The sequence below is a fragment of the Chlorocebus sabaeus genome, chromosome 14 (genome assembly GCF_047675955.1).
Source record: "Chlorocebus sabaeus isolate Y175 chromosome 14, mChlSab1.0.hap1, whole genome shotgun sequence".
In the NCBI taxonomy this organism is placed as follows: domain Eukaryota; kingdom Metazoa; phylum Chordata; class Mammalia; order Primates; family Cercopithecidae; genus Chlorocebus; species Chlorocebus sabaeus.
Genome location: NC_132917.1, coordinates 31,350,402 through 31,372,874, shown reverse-complemented (window position 1 = coordinate 31,372,874; position 22,473 = coordinate 31,350,402). Strand labels below are relative to the sequence as shown.

The 22,473-nt window shown below is 39.0% G+C and overlaps 1 protein-coding gene across 7 annotated transcripts in view; it reads left to right on the top strand.

The window, feature by feature from the left end:
• SRD5A2 (steroid 5 alpha-reductase 2) overlaps positions 1 to 22,473 on the top strand; it is a 284,751-nt gene that overhangs the window by 151,903 nt on the left and 110,375 nt on the right. For 5 of the 7 annotated variants that reach the window (XR_012095257.1, XR_012095258.1, XR_012095254.1 and 2 more), the window contains 2 exons: positions 927 to 1,227; positions 15,271 to 15,397. The exons of 1 other annotated variant lie outside the window; for it this stretch is intronic. The gene's annotated coding sequence lies outside the window, so the exon portion shown is untranslated. Of the gene's footprint in view, positions 1 to 926; positions 1,336 to 15,270; positions 15,398 to 22,473 lie in introns of those variants that run through there. One more of the 7 variants, XR_012095252.1, reaches the window with a different exon arrangement.

The following is a 22,473-nucleotide window of genomic DNA, read 5'->3' as shown; positions in this document are numbered from 1 at the left end:
CATTCTTTCTAGGCTGTCTCCTCTATGCAAAATGCTGGTGGAAACCATGATGTGCCTCCTCAGGCCCCACAACTTCCCATCCTCTGCGTAGAACTGAGTGAGATACTTTGACTTTTGGAGGTCAGTTAGGAAGCACTTTTCAGGCTGGGTACAGTGGCTCACGCCTGTAGTCCCAGCACTTTGGGAGGCTGAGGCAGCTGGATCACCTGAGGTCAGGAGTTCAAGATCAGCCTGGCCAACATTGTGAAACCCCGTCTCTACTAAAAATACAAAAATTTGCTGGTCGTGGCGGTGGGCACCCGTAGTCTCAGCTACTCGGGAAGCTGAGGCAGGAGAACTGCTTGAACCTAGGAGGCAGAGGTTGCAGTGAGTCGAGATCATGCCATTGTACTCCAGCCTGGGAGACAAGGGTGAAACTCCATCTAAAAAAAAAGAAAAAAGAAAAAAAAGCACATTTCATTTCAAGTGCAAGCTTTGTTCTCTGTTTCAACTTCGTTATGAACATAACTGATATTTCCCCTCCTATTTGACTCGTATCTGCTTGTCTATTCGGTTCAGAACTTGGAGAAGAAGAAAGCTATAATTTGTACCTGCAACTTCCAACATATAATGCTGGGAAACCTTCAGAGTAGACTCTCATTTGGAGACAAGATTACCCTGTAGCAAGAAAGAACCTTCTTGTGTGACCAGAGAAGAGGTTTTAGCATGTCTCTGATCAGTGTGGTTTGCTGTACATTGTTGAGAGCAGATATGGTGGGTGTGCCTAATAGTGGCATCAGATCAGAGTGTTTTAGTTCTATCTAGTAAAGGCTCACTTCAGAACAGGTGGTACTTCAGTATAAAGGCTTTTAAGGCTTGAGTAGATGCAACACGATTTTTATCAAGTTGTTTTTAACATTATTTATTTATTTATTTATTTATTTTAGAATCCAGAATTGCCAGATGTTACTTCTGTAAAAAGATGGGGACAATGAAATGCTTCTGAAGTCTGATGCACTACATGTTACTCAAGCCCGTAAAATTCATGCAGCAAATGCTTTTGGTGTTCTGCTTTGGATCCCCCAGCACTCACCCATGCACCAGCTGAAAGCTTCCTACTATGACAACTCTGAACTAAATTCAGTCCTGGGTGCTTTTTCCTCTATTATGTTTGCTCCAGTTCCTGCTGCCATTGATGTAAATAAAGGTTCCAGGTTTTACACAGCAGAGTGAACCTCTCACCTGCAGGTAGTGTATTCTTGCCAATGCTTTGAGATATGCAACTGCTGGGCTCTTGCTACTTCTGCTTATGTGGTTTCAGCCCAATCTCAATCCTGTTCATCCTAATTTCTGACCCCATTTTTGCAAAAAGCAGGTATAACTTTTCCACTTCTGATGAGTCCCGTATCTCTGGAACTGTATATTTTTGCTCACACATTATGAACTATGCGGGCCTTTTTTTTTTTTTTTTTTTTAACTTTCTGTACTTCTTTTTCTTTCTCACACTAGTTTATGCCTGATTTCAGCTACTTTTGGCAGCCCCTATATATATTCTGGAGATTGAAAACGATATCAATCTCCTAGTTGTGTTAAAAGTGTAGGCTGGGCGCAGTGGGTCACGCCTGTAATCCCAGCACTCTGGGAGGCTGAGGCGGGCAGATCACCTGAGGTCCATTTGAGACTAGCCTGGAGAACATGGTGAAACCCTGTTTCTACTAAAAATACAAAAATTAGCTGGGCATGGCAGCAGGCACCTGTAATCCCAGCTACTCCAGAAGTTGAGGCAGGAGAATCGCTTGAACCCAAGAGGCGGAGGCTGCAGTGAGCTGAGATTGCACCATTGCACTCCCGCTTGGGCAACAAGAGCAAAACTCCGTCTCAAAAAGAAAAAGAAATTGGAGTTTGCAGGATATTTTATTCTACTCATTCTCAATGTCTCCTTGCAAGAGGACAAAGGGTAATACTTTGACTTATGCAGCTATGTTCATACCAGAAATTTTGGGAGTTGTATCCTTGAGGGTACATACAAAGACAAAAATTATACCAATTATTTCATCAGAAATAATCTAATGTAAAGAAAAGACAAAAGAGAGAGTAAGATATCCCAGAGGCAACAATGACAGAAAGAAGCTACTACTCCTTTTGCTGAGCATACAAAGAGAAGGATTTGGGATTCATAAAACCTCAAGGCATTAATGAGCAGTCCTTGTAGATTTGCAGCTCAGACTCTGAGATGGAGGGACAATTTTTGGCTGGTACTTGTACCTCAAGAATTTGCAATACAGTTCCATGATGGTGGGACTCAGACTGCTGAACAATTGATAGCTACTTGACTGGAGCTGGTGTCTCTGGTCTTGCAAGAGGAAACCCTTGGAGCTAGGACAGACTTCTGAAGAGGTATTGGCTGGTTGGTGTTGGCAGCTCTAGGGGACTGGGGGTGGGGTGAGGAAATGAGGACTATTTTGTTAGTGTGGGAAAAATGCAAATTGGAAGAAACAAGTAAACTGGAATCAACTGGTGCTCTCAGTTGATGAACCATTGGTGTAGTGACACTGATAGGATCAGGGAATAAACAGGAAGGAGCAAATCCTTTGTTCCTCTTCTAGGCTCCCAGTCTCACACTAGTACAGAGTCTCACACATTGGCAGAGAGCAACAGGGAACCAGTGCCATAAAGCAAAGGGCAGAGTCTGGGTTTGAAATTATGGGACAGCAGTTCAGTGTCTTTTTCGGGTAAAAACACGTCGCTTTCTTTAATTCTGACAAAATCTGCATTTTTGTTCTTTAGCTACTTTATTCTCACTTTCTTCTGTAGACTAAGTTTGGCACTTCTGGATGTATTCTCCATGGTCTTTATCCTTTTATACTGTGTGCTTTTTTAGCTTGATCTTCTAACTCACTAATTTGCATTTCAACTATATCCAATCAGGTAGTGAATAACTAAATTTTTTGATTTCAATACTTTGTTTTCATTTCTAAGGCCTCAGATGCATTCTTTTTCATCTCTGTTCTTGTTTTATGGGTGCAGTATCCTTCCTCATCTTTCTGATATAATATCCTTATTTTGGAGTGTTAGGCCTTATTATTATTATTGTTTTTTGGCCATAGAAGTTTCTTTTATTTTATTTTATTTTTATTTTTTATTTTTTTTAAATTTATTTATTATTATTAAACATCAAGTTGTAGGGTACATGTGCACAACGTGCAGGTTTGCTACATATGTATACTTGTGCCATGTTGGTGTGCTGCACCCATCAACTCGTCATTTACATCAGGTATAACTCCCAATGCAATCCCTCCCCCGTCCCCCCTCCCCATGATAGGCCCCGGTGTGTGATGTTCCCCTTCCCGAGTCCAAGTGATCTCATTGTTCAGTTCCCGCCTATGAGTGAGAACATGCGGTGTTTGGTTTTCTGTTCTTGTGATAGTTTGCTGAGAATGATGGTTTCCAGCTGCATCCATGTCCCTACAAAGGACACAAACTCATCCTTTTTTATGGCTGCATAGTATTCCATGGTGTATATGTGCCACATTTTCTTAATCCAATCTGTCACTGATGGACATTTGGGTTGATTCCAAGTCTTTGCTATTGTGAATAGTGCTGCAATAAACATACGTGTGCATGTGTCTTTATAGCAGCATAATTTATAATCCTTTGGGTATATACCCAGTAATGGGATGGCTGGGTCATATGGTACATCTAGTTCTAGATCCTTGAGGAATCGCCATACTGTTTTCCATAATGGTTGAACTAGTTTACACTCCCACCAACAGTGTAAAAGTGTTCCTATTTCTCCACATCCTCTCCAGCACCTGTTGTTTCCTGACTTTTGAATGATCGCCATTCTAACTGGTGTGAGATGGTATCTCATTGTGGTTTTGATTTGCATTTCTCTGATGGCCAGTGATGATGAGCATTTTTTCATGTGTCTGTTGGCTGTATGAATGTCTTCTTTTGAGAAATGTCTGTTCATATCCTTTGCCCACTTTTTGATGGGGTTGTTTGTTTTTTTCTTGTAAATTTGTTTGAGTTCTTTGTAGGTTCTGGATATTAGCCCTTTGTCAGATGAGTAGATTGCAAAAATTTTCTCCCATTCTGTATGTTGCCTGTTCACTCTGATGGTAGTTTCTTTTGCTGTGCAGAAGCTCTTTAGTTTAATGAGATCCCATTTGTCAATTTTGGCTTTTGCTGCCGTTGCTTTTGGTGTTTTAGACATGAAGTCTTTGCCCATGCCTATGTCCTGAATGGTACTACCTAGGTTTTCCTCTAGGATTTTTATGGTATTAGGTCTAACATTTAAGTCTCTAATCCATCTTGAATTAATTTTCGTATAAGGAGTAAGGAAAGGATCCAGTTTCAGCTTTCTACTTATGGCTAGCCAATTTTCCCAGCACCATTTATTAAATAGGGAATCCTTTCCCCATTTCTTGTTTCTCTCAGGTTTGTCAAAGATCAGATGGCTGTAGATGTGTGGTATTATTTCTGAGGACTCTGTTCTGTTCCATTGGTCTATATCTCTGTTTTGGTACCAGTACCATGCTGTTTTGGTTACTGTAGCCTTGTAGTATAGTTTGAAGTCAGGTAGCGTGATGCCTCCAGCTTTGTTCTTTTGACTTAGGATCGTCTTGGAGATGCGGGCTCTTTTTTGGTTCCATATGAACTTTAAAGCAGTTTTTTCCAATTCTGTGAAGAAGCTCATTGGTAGCTTGATGGGGATGGCATTGAATCTATAAATTACCTTGGCCAGTATGGCCATTTTCACGATATTGATTCTTCCTATCCATGAGCATGGTATGTTCTTCCATTTGTTTGTGTCCTCTTTTATTTCACTGAGCAGTGGTTTGTAGTTCTTCTTGAAGAGGTCCTTTACATCCCTTGTAAGTTGGATTCCTAGGTATTTTATTCTCTTTGAAGCAATTGTGAATGGAAGTTCATTCCTGATTTGGCTCTCTGTTTGACTGTCACTGGTGTATAAGAATGCTTGTGATTTTTGCACATTAATTTTGTATCCTGAGACTTTGCTGAAGTTGCTGATCAGCTTAAGGAGATTTTGGGCTGAGACAATGGGGTTTTCTAAATATACAATCATGTCGTCTGCAAACAGGGACAATTTGACTTCTTCTTTTCCTAACTGAATCCCCTTGATTTCTTTCTCTTGCCTGATTGCCCTAGCCAGAACTTCCAACACTATGTTGAATAGGAGTGGTGAGAGAGGGCATCCCTGTCTTGTGCCAGTTTTCAAAGGGAATTTTTCCAGTTTTTTCCCATTCAGTATGATATTGGCTGTGGGTTTGTCATAAATAGCTCTTATTATTTTGAGGTATGTTCCATCAATACCGAATTTATTGAGCGTTTTTAGCATGAAGGGCTGTTGAATTTTGTCAAAAGCCTTTTCTGCATCTATTGAGATAATGATGTGGTTCTTGTCTTTGGTTCTGTTTATATGCTGGATTATGTTTATTGATTTGCGAATGTTGAACCAGCCTTGCATCCCAGGGATGAAGCCCACTTGATCATGGTGGATAAGCTTTTTGATGTGCTGCTGAATCCGGTTTGCCAGTATTTTATTGAGGATTTTTGCATCGATGTTCATCAGGGATATTGGTCTAAAATTCTCTTTTTTTGTTGTGTCTCTGCCAGGCTTTGGTATCAGGATGATGTTGGCCTCATAAAATGAGTTAGGGAGGATTCCCTCTTTTTCTATTGATTGGAATAGTTCAGAAGGAATGGTACCAGCTCCTCCTTGTACCTCTGGTAGAATTCAGCTGTGAATCCATCTGGTCCTGGACTTTTTTTGGTTGGTAGGCTATTAATTATTGCCTCAATTTCAGAGCGTACTATTGGTCTATTCAGGGATTCAACTTCTTCCTGGTTTAGTCTTGGAAGAGTGTAAGTGTCCAGGAAATTATCCATTTCTTCTAGATTTTCCAGTTTATTTGCGTAGAGGTGTTTATAGTATTCTCTGATGGTAGTTTGTATTTCTGTGGGGTCGGTGGTGATATCCCCTTTATCATTTTTAATTGCGTCGATTTGATTCTTCTCTCTTTTCTTCTTTATTAGTCTTGCTAGTGGTCTGTCAATTTTGTTGATCTTTTCAAAAAACCAACTCCTGGATTCATTGATTTTTTGGAGGGTTTTTTGTGTCTCTATCTCCTTCAGTTCTGCTCTGATCTTAGTTATTTCTTGCCTTCTGCTAGCTTTCGAATGTGTTTGCTCTTGCTTCTCTAGTTCTTTTAATTGCGATGTTAGAGTGTCAATTTTAGATCTTTCCTGCTTTCTCTTGTGGGCATTTAGTGCTATAAATTTCCCTCTACACACTGCTTTAAATGTGTCCCAGAGATTCTGGTATGTTGTATCTTTGTTCTCATTGGTTTCAAAGAACATCTTTATTTCTGCCTTCATTTCGTTATGTACCCAGTAGTCATTCAGGAGCAGGTTGTTCAGTTTCCATGTAGTTGAGCGGTTTTGATTGAGTTTCTTAGTACTGAGTTCTAATTTGATTGCACTGTGGTCTGAGAGACAGTTTGTTATAATTTCTGTTCTTGTACATTTGCTGAGGAGTGCTTTACTTCCAATTACGTGGTCAATTTTGGAGTAAGTACGATGTGGTGCTGAGAAGAATGTATATTCTGTTGATTTGGGGTGGAGAGTTCTATAGATGTCTATTAGGTCTGCTTGCTGCAGAGATGAGTTCAATTCCTGGATATCCTTGTTAACTTTCTGTCTCGTTGATCTGTCTAATGTTGACAGTGGAGTGTTGAAGTCTCCCATTATTATTGTATGGGAGTCTAAGTCTCTTTGTAAGTCTCTAAGGACTTGCTTTATGAATCTGGGTGCTCCTGTATTGGGTGCATATATATTTAGGATAGTTAGCTCTTCCTGTTGAATTGATCCCTTTACCATTATGTAATGGCCTTCTTTGTCTCTTTTGATCTTTGATGGTTTAAAGTCTGTTTTATCAGAGACTAGTATTGCAACCCCCGCTTTTTTGTGTTCTCCATTTGCTTGGTAAATCTTCCTCCATCCCTTTATTTTGAGCCTATGTATGTCTCTGCGTGTGAGATGGGTCTCCTGAATACAGCAGACTGATGGGTCTTGACTCTTTATCCAGTTTGCCAGTCTGTGTCTTTTAATTGGAGCATTTAGTCCATTTACATTTAAGGTTAAGGTTGTTATGTGTGAACTTGATCCTGCCATTATGATATTAACTGGTTATTTTGCTCGTTAGTTGATGCAGTTTCTTCCTAGCCTTGATGGTCTTTACATTTTGGCATGTTTTTGCAATGGCTGGTACCGGTTGTTCCTTTCCATGTTTAGTGCTTCCTTCAGGGTCTCTTGTAAGGCAGGCCTAGTGGTGACAAAATCTCTAAGCATTTGCTTATCTGTAAAGGATTTTATTTCTCCTTCACTTATGAAACTTAGTTTGGCTGGATATAAAATTCTGGGTTTAAAATTCTTTTCTTTAAGAATGTTGAATATTGGCCCCCACTCTCTTCTGGCTTGAAGAGTTTCTGCCGAGAGATCCGCTGTTAGTCTGATGGGCTTCCCTTTGTGGGTAACCCGACCTTTCTCTCTGGCTGCCCTTAAGATTTTTTCCTTCATTTCAACTTTGGTGAATCTGGCAATTATGTGTCTTGGAGTTGCTCTTCTCGAGGAGTATCTTTGTGGTGTTCTCTGTATTTCCTGGATTTGAATGTTGGCCTGCCCTACTAGGTTGGGGAAGTTCTCCTGGATGATATCCTGAAGAGTGTTTTCCAACTTGGTTCCATTTTCCCCCTCACTTTCAGGTACCCCAATCAGACGTAGATTTGGTCTTTTTACATAATCCCATACTTCTTGCAGGCTTTGTTCATTTCTTTTTCTTCTTTTTTCTTTTGGTTTCTCTTCTCGCTTCATTTCATTCATTTGATCCTCAATCGCTGACATTCTTTCTTCCAGTTGATCGAGTCGGTTACTGAAGCTTGTGCATTTGTCACGTATTTCTCGTGCCATGGTTTTCGTCTCTTTCATTTCGTTTGTGAGCTTCTCTGCATTAATTACTCTAGCCATCAATTCTTCCACTTTTTTTTCAAGATTTTTAGTTTCTTTGCGCTGGGTACGTAATTCCTCCTTTAGCTCTGAGAAATTTGATGGACTGAAGCCTTCTTCTCTCATCTCGTCGAAGTCATTCTCCGTCCAGCTTTGATCCGTTGCTGGCGATGAGCTGCGCTCCTTTGCCGGGGGAGATGCGCTCTTATTTTTTGAATTTCCAGCTTTTCTGCCCTGCTTTTTCCCCATCTTTGTGGTTTTATCTGCCTCTGGTCTTTGATGATGGTGATGTACTGATGGGGTTTTGGTGTAGGTGTCCTTCCTGTTTGATAGCTTTCCTTCCAACAGTCAGGATCCTCAGCTGTAGGTTGTAGCTGTAGGAGATTGCTTGAGGTCCACTCCAGACCCTGTTTGCCTGGGTATCAGCAGCAGAGGCTGCAGAAGATAGTATATTTCTGAACAGCGAGTGTACCTGTCTGATTCTTGCTTTGGAAGCTTCCTTTCAGGGGTGTACTCCACCCTGTGAGGTGTGGGGTGTCAGACTGCCCCTAGTGGGGGATGTCTCCCAGTTAGGCTACTCAGGGGTCAGGGGCCCACTTGAGCAGGGAGTCTGTCCCTTCTCAGATGTCAACCTCCGTGTTGGGAGATCCACTGCTCTCTTCAAAGCTGTCAGACAGAGTCGTTTGCGTCTGCAGAGCTGCTGCGTTTGTTATTGTTTACTGTGCCCTGTCCCCAGAGGTGGAGTCTACAGAGACAGGCAGGTTTCCTTGAGCTGCTGTGAGCCTCACCCAGTTCGAGCTTCCCAGCAGCTTTGTTTAGCTACTTAAGCCTCAGCAATGGCGGGCGCCCCTCCCCCAGCCTCGCTGCTGCCTTGCCGGTAGATCACAGACTGCTGTGCTAGCAATGAGGGAGGCTCTGTGGGTGTGGGACCCTCCCGGCCAGGTGTGGGATATGATCTCCTGGTGTGCCGGTTTCCTTAAAGCGCAGTATTGGGGTGGGAGTTACCCAATTTTCCAGGTGTTGTGTGTCTCAGTTCCCCTGGCTAGGAAAAGGGATTCCCTTCCCCCTTGCGCTTTCCAGGTGAGGCAATGCCTCGCCCTGCTTCAGCTCTCGCTGGTCAGGCTGCAGCAGCTGACCAGCACCGATCGTCTGGCACTCCCCAGTGAGATGAACCCAGTACCTCAGTTGAAAATGCAGAAATCACCGGTCTTCTGTGTCGCTCGCGCTGGAAGTTGGAGACTGGAGCTGTTCCTATTTGGCCATCTTGCTCCAATTGCTAACCTTATTTTTTTAGATTAGAAAAAATATGGCTGGAAATATGCTGCTAGATACTGATGCATATTTTGACCAACTCAAATGCAAACAGGTTCTTGCAAAATTCACCAGTTGGCCAAGTTAAAAATCTGCCTATTTCCCAATAGAATCTCACATCAGTATTCTCCTTAGCAAATGTATTTGATGAATGAAAAACAGTGACTAGGGCTGGGTGGGGTGGCTCATGCCTGTAATCACAGCACTTTGGGAGGCCAAGGTGGGCAGATTGCTTGAGCCCAAAAATTTGAGACCGACCTGAGAAACATGGCAAAACCTCATCTCTACAAAAAATAAAAATTAGTTGCGGTGGCATGGGCCTATAATCCGAGCTACTGGGGGGCTAAGGCGGGAGGATCGCCTGCATCCAGGAGGCGGAGACTGAAGTCATCACTGCACTTCAGCCTGGGCAACAGAGCAAGATGCTATCTCAAAAAAGAAAAGAAAAACAGTGACTCAGAGGGGTGGGGGCAGCTGGCTAGGGCAGCCTTTAGATGCTGTCCATAGCTTTGAACTTGGCGAAGGCCTGCATGGGACTCATGTACTTCTCTTACTGGCATTTGATGGAGATCACATGAGATGCCTTCACTGTTTGTGTTCATTGTACAAACACAATGTTCAGCAAGTCCTTGGCTGCTGTATAGGGGATACTGTGCTGTCCATCCTGGAGATGAGAAGCTTCTCACTGAGGTTATGAACCATGGCCATGATTTTGCTGCAGATGTTGAGGTGGTGGCAGTAGAGGGTGATGTGCTGCAGGTGGACTAGCAAGTGCAGCTTGCAGGCTGAGTCTGAGCAGTAGTTGTAATGATAAAGCTAAGCTGATCCATCTTAGATCTTGTCTTAGCAATTTTCTTGGCTGCTCTGATCTTGTTTGATGAATTTTTGGGCAGTCCTTCACATTGGGTAAAGTCAGTCATCTCCATCATTAGCAGGCACATTACCGTAAGTCTGCTTGGCCAGCGTGATGATGTCATTGCCACTGTTATCTCGTTTGTACATGCCAGCATCCAGATTGCTCTTTTTTTCTTCTTCTAGTTGTCTGACTAAGTCATTTGACTCAACAATAAATTGCATTTACTATCTGTCTTTCATGTCTCACTCTTCAGAAATCTGAAAATTCTTGTCTATGGGATAATTTTTTTAGATTAGATTTCCTGTTCCATGATGGTCTTTGTACATCTCACTGAAGAAGATGGGGTGAAGCTGCTATTAAGTTTTATGCTTTGTACTGTTTTCTCTGAGAGCCAAGGATGGGTGGGACATGCCCTTAGGCATGAGGCAGCATCTATCGGTCTTCTGAGCTAAACTGTTAATTTTCCCCTGAAATGATCAGATACCCAGACACTGATCCCACCTGAAGACATTTTCTGTTGCAGGTGATTGGACTGCAGAAGGCGGTGGAGACCTATAGTTAGTCAACCAGTCTGGTTGCTTCCTTTGAAGTATGCCCACAAATCTCATTATTATGTGGTGACCCCTCCTGATCCCAGCTTCTGCCACCTCCAGATATAGAGCTCCCACAACATTGCTAGCACCTTGTGTAGTTGTGCCCTCTTCTCGGTTCTCATCTGTGAGATGGTGTGTGGTTTTCCCTCTTCCTTCCAATCCTGTCTCTTCTCAGTATCTTGAAGATTCCTCACAAGGTCTGATTCTTTGAAGCTTCCATCTTGTTTTGGAGTGGAGCTCCACACTTACTAAATTTTAATAATTATCTTTTAAATTATTTTTAGTGCTAGCAAAACTAGAGCATATAACATGTGTTTGGCTTAGCATATAGAAACTAGAAATAGTTCCTGGAATTTTATGTGGTAGAAATGAGAGGGTGGTGATTTACTACTTGTCAGTTCGTGGAACTAAAATAATGAGAATTTGTACCATGACCATGTGTTCCATAGAGAAACTATCTAGAGGAGGAAAGGATGAAGCTAAACAGATGAAAGAGGGAAGGCTCCAACAGCGCAGACAGAGTGCAGTTCTTAAGGTTCATGGAGCTACTCTGGTCCTTACTATTCTTTCTTCACTTTAGTGACCCATCCCAGGATCCCTGCAGTTTACTTCCCCACCCTGGATTATGCCCATACCTCACTTTTTCTTTTGCTTGAGATGCCATATGTGTCCATCTATCAATAGGAAAAATAAACCTATCTCACCATCTCACGCGTGAGAACGCAGAGGAGGACACAAATACAAAAGGTGCTAGCAATGTTGTGAGAGCTCTCCGTCTGCAGACTTGTTTTCCCTCTCTGTAGCTGTACCTCAGAAAATAGTTTATCCTATTTAGGGTAATTCTCAATGGTTTAATTCTGAAGAACAATGTACAATGATGTCTAGGGAGCACATGAGCCTGAAATAACCTTCATCCAGTGCTAGTTCTGGGTAGTGATAATGTTGAGCTTTACCTGTAATCAATCTGATCAATCAGTCTAAAATTAATTAGAAATATTGGTCATTAACAATGAGAAAATACATTTTGTCATTGTTTCAAAAGACAAATTAATGTGACTTTGGAAGTCATAATACAGTAAAAGGTTTATGTATGGACATCAGAAATATGCATCTCTAGGGTGAATGGGGAAAATCACCTGTTATATGACTATCCTATGGCTTGAGACAAAACTTCCAGGGACAGTATCATATACAGATTCAAAAAATGCTATACTGAAAAATCTAGAAATTACAATGATAAACTCTGGGAAAATTGTGTTGAATGATTTAGTGATAATGAGAATGCATCAGAAGAGTGTGATAAAGTGATTTAAAGAAATGCATAGTATTCATTATAAAAAAGTTGTCCCAGTAGTTTCCTATTATATTATTTTATATATAATTTTAAATATAGAGTAAAAATAATATGAAGTAATGATACATAGGTATTTGATATTTGACATAAATTTCTGAAAGTATTGATTTGGGCTAATAATTTATTTTTTAATTTTAAAATTTCCTCCTTGGGAAAATGGAAGGCTGTAGTTGAATATACAAGGCAGTGGGTGTTGCGTGTCAATTGCTTGCAACAATAGTAGTCCTGTCTAATGTATCAGGAGCCAGTGGATGGGTTATCTCTACAGGAAGATAATCAATAAGGTGTGTATTCAGGTTGAGCTGTTTGTCACTTTTTCTCTCCCATGAAGTGCAGTTAAGGAAAATAGTCATTCTCTTCTTAAAGTATTAAGATCCAGACCAAAGGAAATGGAATAGCTAGCAGCTGTTTAAAATGTGGGAAACATAGCACTGCTAACCAGTTATCCACTCCAAATGAGAAATGTGATGTGCTAGAAAACATATTGGAGGAACATGGTTGGGTTCTAGAGGTAAGTATATAGTCCCTCTGTGGAATTGAGGCCTCTGATAATTTAGAGGGTGTGAATTTCAGGAGCTGACTGAAGTGGGAAACCCAGGAAAGAGAAGCACGTCTTATAAGGCCTCCAAGGGCACTTAGTTTTCTGCTAGTCTTTCTAGGAATGCAGGTGCCTGGCAACTGAAGGACGTAGAACCGTCTATTCAAATCTGCAAATACTTGTTTAAAAAGGCTACTCAGAGGTCAAAGCATATTTTCAAGCTGTAAATTAGAAGCTTCAAATAGAATTGAAGCACAGAAAAGATAATATGCCTCGAGGAAAGAACACCTGTGTTCCTAATGATGTTTAGGTTCAGGTTCACAGTGCTCAAACTGGAGACCCCATAAAGCATCCAGCAGTTTGGTTGCTTTCTTCTGAGGAATGTGAACTGAATAGATTCTTTTCGTTTTAAGAGGAAGCAGCTCTTGCTCTAACTGTTGGTCCACAGACTAACACATGTGTGAAGAAGAAACCACATATTGGCTGAAACTAATGGAGTCGCACTGCCTTTGATGTGGCCTGGCATAAAATTTGGTCCATGATGATCAACAGACACCAAGCTGGCTAGCTCAAGCTTCAACACTGGATGTTATTGCCAGGTTGAAATGCAGTTGCTAGGTGGCTGACTAGGGTCACCCAGTTACTAAGGGAATCACTCCCACCCACATGGCTGGACTAGACCTTGAGTGGTTTAAGCACTGAAAACATTGTGTCTCTTCATATATGTAATCCAAATGGAAAACAGCACTAAACCACAAAGTAAGTAAAGTTTTTGCTGTTCCCAAAATGACTATTTTAATTCTTTTGAAATTTTGACATTTTAAAACCCATTTTTCCTCTATTTTTTGATGCCTTTGCCATGCTGGTGTCTTCAGTACATGCTGAATTTATTTAATGGGCAAGTCAACACTTCACAAACACTAGCCTCACAGTGAATCACCCTTATATTGTGCTGAGGGGCATGTAACTTATTAAAACCTCAAAGGAGGGCAACTTGGTAGTATTAGCAAAATAAAACATGCACATAGCCTTTGGCTCGACAATTCTTCTTCTAGGAACTCGTCTGCAAAAGCACTCACACTTGTGCAAAGTAATACACACGCAAGGTTATTTAGCAAAATGATAGAAACAATTTTCATACACATAAAAAAATTAGACACATCCAGAGAGTGAACCATTATACATCTGTTTCTTTAAAAAAAATGAGAGAATTCTTTATGTATTTTAGAGGCATTATCTTCAAGATATAATGTTAAATAGCAAATGTTCAAGATAATGTATATAATTTAGTGCCATTTGTGTAACACACACACATTTACTTCTGTATGTACGGAGCACTTCTGGAAGGACACAGCAAAACTGGTGGCAGTGTTTGTCTTTTAGGAATAGAACTGAGTAGTTAGTTGGCCAGCAGAGATGAGAGAAGGGGTTATTTTTCACTGCATTTTTAATCTTTTGAATATTATAGCATTTATAACTAGCTTTCCAAAAAGGAATAAAATGAAATAATCTAGGAAAACTAATTTTTGTGTTAGCGAATGACAAACCACCATATGTCTTAAACCCTTAAGGCAACTTAATAGTTAAAGCCATGAAAGGAAAAAAGGGGGAATATCAATGATGTGTTTTATTAAGAAAGGGAAAGATGGATTCTCAGATTTGATTCATATTACTGCATGTGTGTTCCATGGGCTATCAGTGTGGGCATCACCTGAGAGCTTGTTAGAAATGCAGAATTTCAACCCCTATCCCAGACTCTCTGAATCGATTACACAGTTTAAGAAGATTCCTGGATTGAATACATGCTAAGGTGCGAAAAACACTGTTCTATATTCTTCTTCCACTATTCCTCTGTGCCTATGGTACAGCTGGTTTTTTTTTTTTGTTGTTTTTTGTTTTTTTTCTCTCTGAGACAGGGTCTTACTCTGTCACCCAGGCTGGAGTGCAGTAGTGTGATCTTGGCTCACTGCAACCTCCGCCTCTCAGATTCCAGCGATTCTCCTGCCTCAGCCTGCCAAGTAGCTGGAATTGCAGGTGCCCTCCATGACTCCCCACTAATTTTTGTATTCAGTAGAGACAAGGTTTTGTCATGTTGGCCAGGCTAGTCTTGAACTACTGACCTCAGAGTGATGAGCCTGCCTTGGCCTCCCATAGTGTTGGGATTACAGGCCTGAGCCACTGCACCTGGCCTACTGCTGTTTTTTTGGTGTTTTTTTTTTTTTTTTTTCTTTTTTGTACCAGTGTTAGGTGTTTGGGGACAAACTAAGCTTTGCTTGACCTGGCACAAGTATTAACAGAAGCCAGAAGTCTAACCTCAATTTTTTTTAAATTATTTCTCAGACTGTGTACTTTTCCTTCTATAGTATGCTGGCTATGACTGCTGCTTTTCTCTCATATTTGTTCTCTTCTTCTTCCTCAGTAATAAAACTCTTAACTACTTGTTAGGCACATGGAAGCCCATGTAATGGTTTTATTCCTCAACCATCCTCTTACCTAGATGCAGCCAAGTGACTAGGTTCTGGTCAAAGGGGTGTTTGCATCTCCTGGGACATGTCATTAGAGAGGGGCTGTGCTCTTTTTGAATGTTTCTCCTTCATTTTTCCTGAAATAGGAATGCAATGTCTAAAGCCCTAGCAGCCATGGGTAGCTTTGGGAGTTGGGAGTGGGAACCATGCTTAGGAAGCAACTGGAGAAAAGAAGCCTAATGCAACTATGAGATCCTGGAGCCTGACATACAGGTAAAGCTCAACATTTACCTATTGATAATTAATGATGAGTTTCACATCTTGAAGTTGATTTTTTAATGTAAATAAAATTCTGAGGCTTTTGAATATAGATGCAAGAAGGCACATGACTTCTAATTGTGTGTGTGTGTGTGTGCATGCGTGACTATTTGTGTGTGTTTGGAGGCAGTTTTTGGAGCATCAGAGCTATTTGATGAGCCATGATCAACTGAAAAGCCATGTTTATGGTATTAAAATACATTCTTATTATCATTAATACGATTTTCCTAGAAAAGAAAGATGAAAGAGGTAAAGTTGCAAGTGATTTCAGTGTAGTGGAAGGAAACTAATGAGGTAGGCGGGATAGACATGGCCTCAAGATGGAGCCCCCTTATGCAGGAAGGTACCCCATGGTAAAGAAGGCCACCTGTGTGTGTGTAGTCAGGTGAATATGCTTTATATGTGCATGAATTCTATACATGAGCCACACACATGTACACACACACCTATACATATCAATGAATTGCACATTTGCTCTTTCATTCAATATCTATTTTATCTCAGGTGCTAGGTAGGTGCTGCTGATATAAAGATAATAAAAACTAATGTTTATTGAGAAACTCATATTATTCAAGAATTATGTTGAAAACTTTAGAGTATCCCATTAAATCCTCCCTAGAACACTTTGGGGAGGTAATTGTAATGAACATTTCTAACTTTTTGAAAACCAGGATGAACACAAACTTTCATTTTTCTTTCATTTCTACAAATAAAAGATAGTTTCTAGTTTTAGCTCGACACAAATTGAACTAACAAGAATCAAATTTACATATGTCAGAAAAATAACAAGTAGATGACCGTTTAGTTTTAAACTTTTTTAAAAGTTTTAATTTTTATGGGTACATAGTAGGTGTATATATTTATGGGGTACAGAAAATGTTTTGATACAGGCATGCAATGTGAAATAATCACATCATGGAGAATGGGGTATCCATCCCCTCAAGCATTTATCCATTGAGTTGCAAACTCTCTTTTTAAGTTATTTTAGAGTTAACTTGCTATTGACTGTAGTCACCCTGTTGTGCTATCAAACAGTAGGTCTTATTCACTTTTTCTAACTTTTTTTTAAATACTCATTAACCATCCCCACCAGATGACCTTTTAAAGTAGAGGCTTGTCTTCAAAGCTTGAGACACGTGGCTCAAAATATTGTGGTATGTGTTAATAGCGAAACAAGTGTGATGCCAGAATTAGGGTTATAGCTGACACAAAACAAGTTGTATCTGTTTCTCGAAATTGCAATGACCGTAGGCATGCCACTTGTATCTTCAGAAAAGAATAAGTTGTTAACAACTAAACACATTAACTCAGTTTTGACATAAATTAATAATCTTGCTTTATGGTATGAATGTGGACATATTATTTTTGAAAATTAATTTTTCCTGAACCATTTTAGAGAAATGTGAAGACATCACACCTCTCTGTCCTTTAATGCTTCAGTGTGTATTTCCTAGGAATAAATACATTCTCTCTCATAATCAGTATGATACAAATAAGGAAGTTTAACACTTATGGATTATGATGATGTAATCAGCAGTCAATATTTGAATTTTGTCAATTGTTTCCAATATGTCCTTTATATCAAGGGTTCTCAATCCACAGGCTGTGGACTGGTACGGGTCCTGGCCTGTTAGGAACCGGGCCACAAAGCAGGAGGTGAGCCGCAGGCCAGAGAGCATCACCGCCTGAGCTCTGCCTCCTGTCAGATCAGCTGCCGCATTAGATTCTCATAGGAGCAAGAACCCTATTGTGAACTGCACATGTGAGGGATCCAGGTTGTGTGCACCTTATGAGAATCTATCTAGCCCCACCGTCACCCACTGCCAAAAAATTGCTTCCATGAAATAGGTTCCTGGTGCCAAAAAGGTTGAGGACTGGCACGTTATAGGTATTCCTCTTCTTCCTCCATCTGTCCTGGCTCAAAATCCAGTCCTGGATTGTGCATCACATTTTTGGGTCCTGGTTCTCTGGTCATTTAACTGGAACAATATCTCAGGCTTTCTTTGTCTTTTCTCACCTTGACATTTTTGAAGAGTGCGGGTTAGTTATTTTATAGTCTCTCAACTTGAGTTTGCCTGATGTTTTCTTGTTATTACATATTACTTTGGTATTTTTATTTTTGCAGGATTAGCACAGAAGTGATGTTGCAGCAATATCAGTCTGCTTATCCCAACATTTGGCAATTTAATTTTAATCACTCAGTTGAGCCCATAACATTCCTCCACTGTGAAGTTACTATCTTCCCCTACGATTAATAAATTGATTATGGAAGATTCTTTAAGGCTATTTGAATATTCAGCTCTTTAGAATGCTTTCACATGTGGATTTTTAGCAACTATTGATGATTTTCCAATTCTCTCTTTCTATAAATATTAGTTGCTATTCTATTGTAAGGAAGTGTTCCTCTCCTCATTTATTGACTGTTGAAATATGTATTCATATCAGCATGGTCACATGGATTTTACTTTACTCAGTGGATTATAATTGCTTATCACAATTACTTGTTTTGAGGCTCAAATTTCCCCAGATTTAACCGGCGGTAGACTCTTGTATCTTTTTCACATCATTCTGTGAATACTTCTTTACCTTCTGCCACAGGAAGATGTTCTGTGTTCATTATCTATATTTTTTCTGCCCCTGTCCTGAAATTAGCCTTTTCTCTACATGCATTAGTTCCTTTTGGTGGAAGATGCTATTTAGAAATAAAGATCCAGGTACTGTGTGTGCACAGAGCTCTGGTGTGTCATTGGTCCTACGCCCCCTCAAGAGACAAAGCTAAAAAAATACACAGATATATAAATAAGTACACACATATCTATATTTATTTGCCTATTTATCTATCTATATAAAAATCATTCATGTTCATGCTGACTGTTCTAATCCAACATTGCATAATACATTTTCATCTCCTCTTTTTCCATATTTGTAATTTCTTTAACAATGAGAAAACTGATTCGAATTGTCTTGAATATATTTATACATTTGCTCAAACCAAGAAGACACTAGGAGTAGTTTGATAATCTCTAATCCATACTTCTGTGCAAAGCAAATATAACAATTATATTAAAATTTGCCAATTTCTTTGAGGTAAATTTCATATATAATGAAATACGCAAATCTTAAGAGGACTATTTGATGAGTTTTTATGAATGCATGCACTTATGTAACTCAAACCTGTATCAAGATACAGAATGTTTTTATCATGCCAGAAAGATTTCCATGTCCCTTCCCATGCAGTGTCCCTCCTGCCCAGATAACTATTTTTCTGATATTTTTTTCACCATAGGTTAATTTTACCTTCTTTGGAACATTATATACGTGGAAGCATTTAATACATACTTTTTTGCATACATAGCATAATGTCTATGGGATAAATCCATGATTTTGCATGTGTCAATAGTATCAGTAGTAGTCGCTTTTTGTCTGAGTAGTAGTTTGGCTCAGTTGTTGGAATATATAGAATCCAATTTTTGGAGTCTATTCTCCTCTTAGTGGACATTTGGGTTGTTTGATAGTTTTAGGTTATTATTACTAAAGTTTCTACATACTTCCTTATATGAGTATGTTTGTGGACTTTTCATTTTTGGGGGGAAGACTACCTTGGCATTGAATTGTCAGATCATAAGGTAGGTGTATACTTAACTGTATAAAACTGTCTACATTTTTGTTAACAATTTTGGTGTTATTCTTTTTATTTTCAGACATTCTAGTAAATGTGTAATGGCATTATGTAGTGGTTTTAATTTTAGCTTATCTGATGACTAATGATATTGATAACTTTTTTGATTATGAGCTATTTTTATATCTTCTTTTGTGAAGTGCTTGTTCAAGTATTTCACCTATATTTTAATGGGGTTTTTGTCTTTTTAATATTGAGTTGCAAGAGTTGTCTATAGATTCAGATGCAAGGACTTGGTCAAAAAGTACTTGGTCAGAAAGGTCAAAAAAATTGTCTCCTACGTTTTCTTCTTGAAGTTTTATAGTTTCATGTTTTAAATTTAACTCTATGATCCACTTTGAATTAATTTTTGTGTATGATGTGAATTATAGGTAAAAATTCATGTGTTTGGTATATGGACATCTCATTTTTCCACACTATTTATTGAAGACTTTCTCAATTGAATTACCTTTAAGCCTTTGTCTATCTCAGTTGATCACATTTGTGAATCTATTTCTGGGCTGTATTTTGTTACAGTAGTCTATGTTTCTATCTTTTCACCAATACCATGTTGCCTTTATTGTGATATCTTTTTAATATGTCTTAAAATCAGCTTGTGTGAGTCCTTTAACTTTATTATTTTTTTCAAACTTATTTTGACTATTGTAATTGCTTTGCTTTTCCATATAAGCTTAGAAGCTTAATAATTCTACTGAAAATCCTGTTGAGATTTTGATTGAGATTGCACTGAATCTATAGATTAATTGGAAGTTAAGTGATATTTTAACAACGTTAAGTGATCCAAAGAGTGTTGTTTATTCCCCCCAGGAATGGATCTTGAATTTTGTCCAAACTTTTTCTGTGTTCATTGAAATGATTATTTAGCTTTTCTCTTTACTCTTTTAATCTGTGAATTACATTAATAGATTTTCAAATGTAGAGCCAACCTTTCTAGCTTGGGAATAATACCACGTGTTCATAATCTATTACCTTTTAAATATATCTCTGTATTTGATTTGTTAATATGTTGTTGAGGATTTTTTAAGAGATATTGTAAAGGATATTCACAAGTTTATGTCTTGTATAACATTCTTTATGCCTGAAGAACTTCCTTTACTATTTCTTGTAATGTAAGCCTGCCAGAAATGAATTGTCTCAGCTTTTGAAAGACTGAAAAATTATTTTACCCTCATTTTTCAAAGATACTATTACTGCACATAGAATTATGACTAACAATATTTTCCTTACATGCTTTAAAGATGTCACTCCATCATCTTGCTTGCACAGTTTCTGACAAGAAGTCTGTTCCTCTCTTTCTAATGATTTTTTTTACTCTGTATGTCTTTGATATTTCATCTGCAATTTTGGTCTTCAGAAGTTTAAATATAGAGGGTCTTCTTCCGAAATGGTGGTATAGAAAGTTGGCTTTGCTCCCTGTCATAGAAAACTAAAAACAAATATACAACACTGAGATTTTTACCAGCAACAACCTAAAACTCAAATATGAGGATGAGACAGTTCCCAGGGCCATAGAATAGTGGAAAAATGAGTAGATGGGAGGAGAAGAATAAGACTTTTACATTTGCGTCACCCTTCCCCACATTCTGCTCAGCACCAACACACAGAAAATCTCCACCTAACTCACACTTTCTTCACTGGAAGAAGTGAAATTGAGGTAACCAATGATCTTTTCCACCTTCTTGGGTTCCCTGGCAGGAGACTTTTTTTTTTTTTTTTTTTTTTTTTTTTTTTGCCTTAAACCACAGGAGTGCCTCAAAGAGAAATATCTCTGAGGACAGGCAGAGACAAAGCCGGCAGGTGGGACTACCATCCCCAACCCTGGAGACTCTGCTTTGCAACTTGGCCAAAGGAGACAACAAATCGGAGTGGCTGTTTAGTGGCATTATGCTGTAGTAGGTATGGTTCACAGGTCCCTGAGCATGAACCCCTGGCCAGCCTTTCCACGCTGCCAAATAATCCCTTTGGGACCTCCCCTATTTGGAACAGGCAATGCTTCAAGTATTTAATAGAGCCGTGGCAAACGTGGGCTTATGGTACTATCTAGAGCTGAAAAGGAGGCAGAGACGTAGTGGTAAAGGTTTACTAAACAAATATACTAAATGAAAACCAAAGCAAGTCAGTCAGAGAATTAATAACTAATCCTAAAATGCAAAGACATAGATTAAAAACTCCCAAGAAACAGTAACAAGGAACCACAAACTCCCCAAAAGGACAAAGAAAAAATCCAGTGACTGACCCTAACAAGAAGGTGATTTGTAAGCTCTCTGAACAAGAGTTCAAAATAGCAATTTTAAATAAACTTGGTGATCTTTAAGATAACACAGAAAAGCAGTTCAAAAATGTATCAGAAAAATTGAACAAAGAATTAAAAAAAAAAACACAGAAAGCTGACAACTGAGAAATGCATATGCTGAACTGAAGAACTCCTTATAGGCTCTAAATAGCAAAATGAACTAAGCAAAAGAAACAATGAATGAGCTCAAAGACCTGCTATTAGAAAATACACAGTCATAGGAGAAAAAAGAAAAAAGAATGAAAAGGAGCAAAGACTGCCTGCAAGATATTAAAAAATTACCTTAAAAGACCAAATCTAAGAATTAGTAGTGTTCCAGAGGCATCTGAACAAGAACAAGGGGAAGAAAGCTTATTTAAACAAATAATAGAAAACTTTCCAAAATTAAAAATATAAATATCAAGGTATAGGAAGATCTTAGAACAGTAAACAGATTCAACCCAAAATAAGGCTATCCCCAACATACAACAATCAGATTCTCAAATGTCAAGGACAAAGAGAAGATTCTAAAAGCAACAAAGGAAAAGATGCAAATAACATCTAAAGGAGTTCCAATTTGTCTTGCAACAGGCTTTTAAATAGAAACATACAGGCCAGGAGGGACTGGAACAACATTTTAGGGTGCTCAAAGAAAAAAGAAACTGCCATGAGAGAATATTGTATCCAGCAAAATTATAATTCAAATATGAAGGAGAGATAAACTCTTTCCTAGACAAACAGAAGCTGAGAAAATTCAGCACCACTAATCCTTTCTTGTAAAAAAAAAAATACTAAAGGGAGTTCTTCAATCTGAAAGAAAATAAAAATACTAACATGTGAAAGGAAACTTTTCTAGGTATAAAGCCCATTAGTAAAATTAAGTACATAGACAAACTCAGAATACTCTATCATTGTTTTTGTAGTATGCAATTCCTCATAACTGTAGTATGAAGCCCAAAAGATTAATCTATCAAAAACAATAATAGCTACAGCAACCTGTTAAGATACAGGTAATATAATAATACGTAAATTGAGACAACTAAAAGTAAAAATATGGGAGTTGGGTGGGGATGCAGTTAA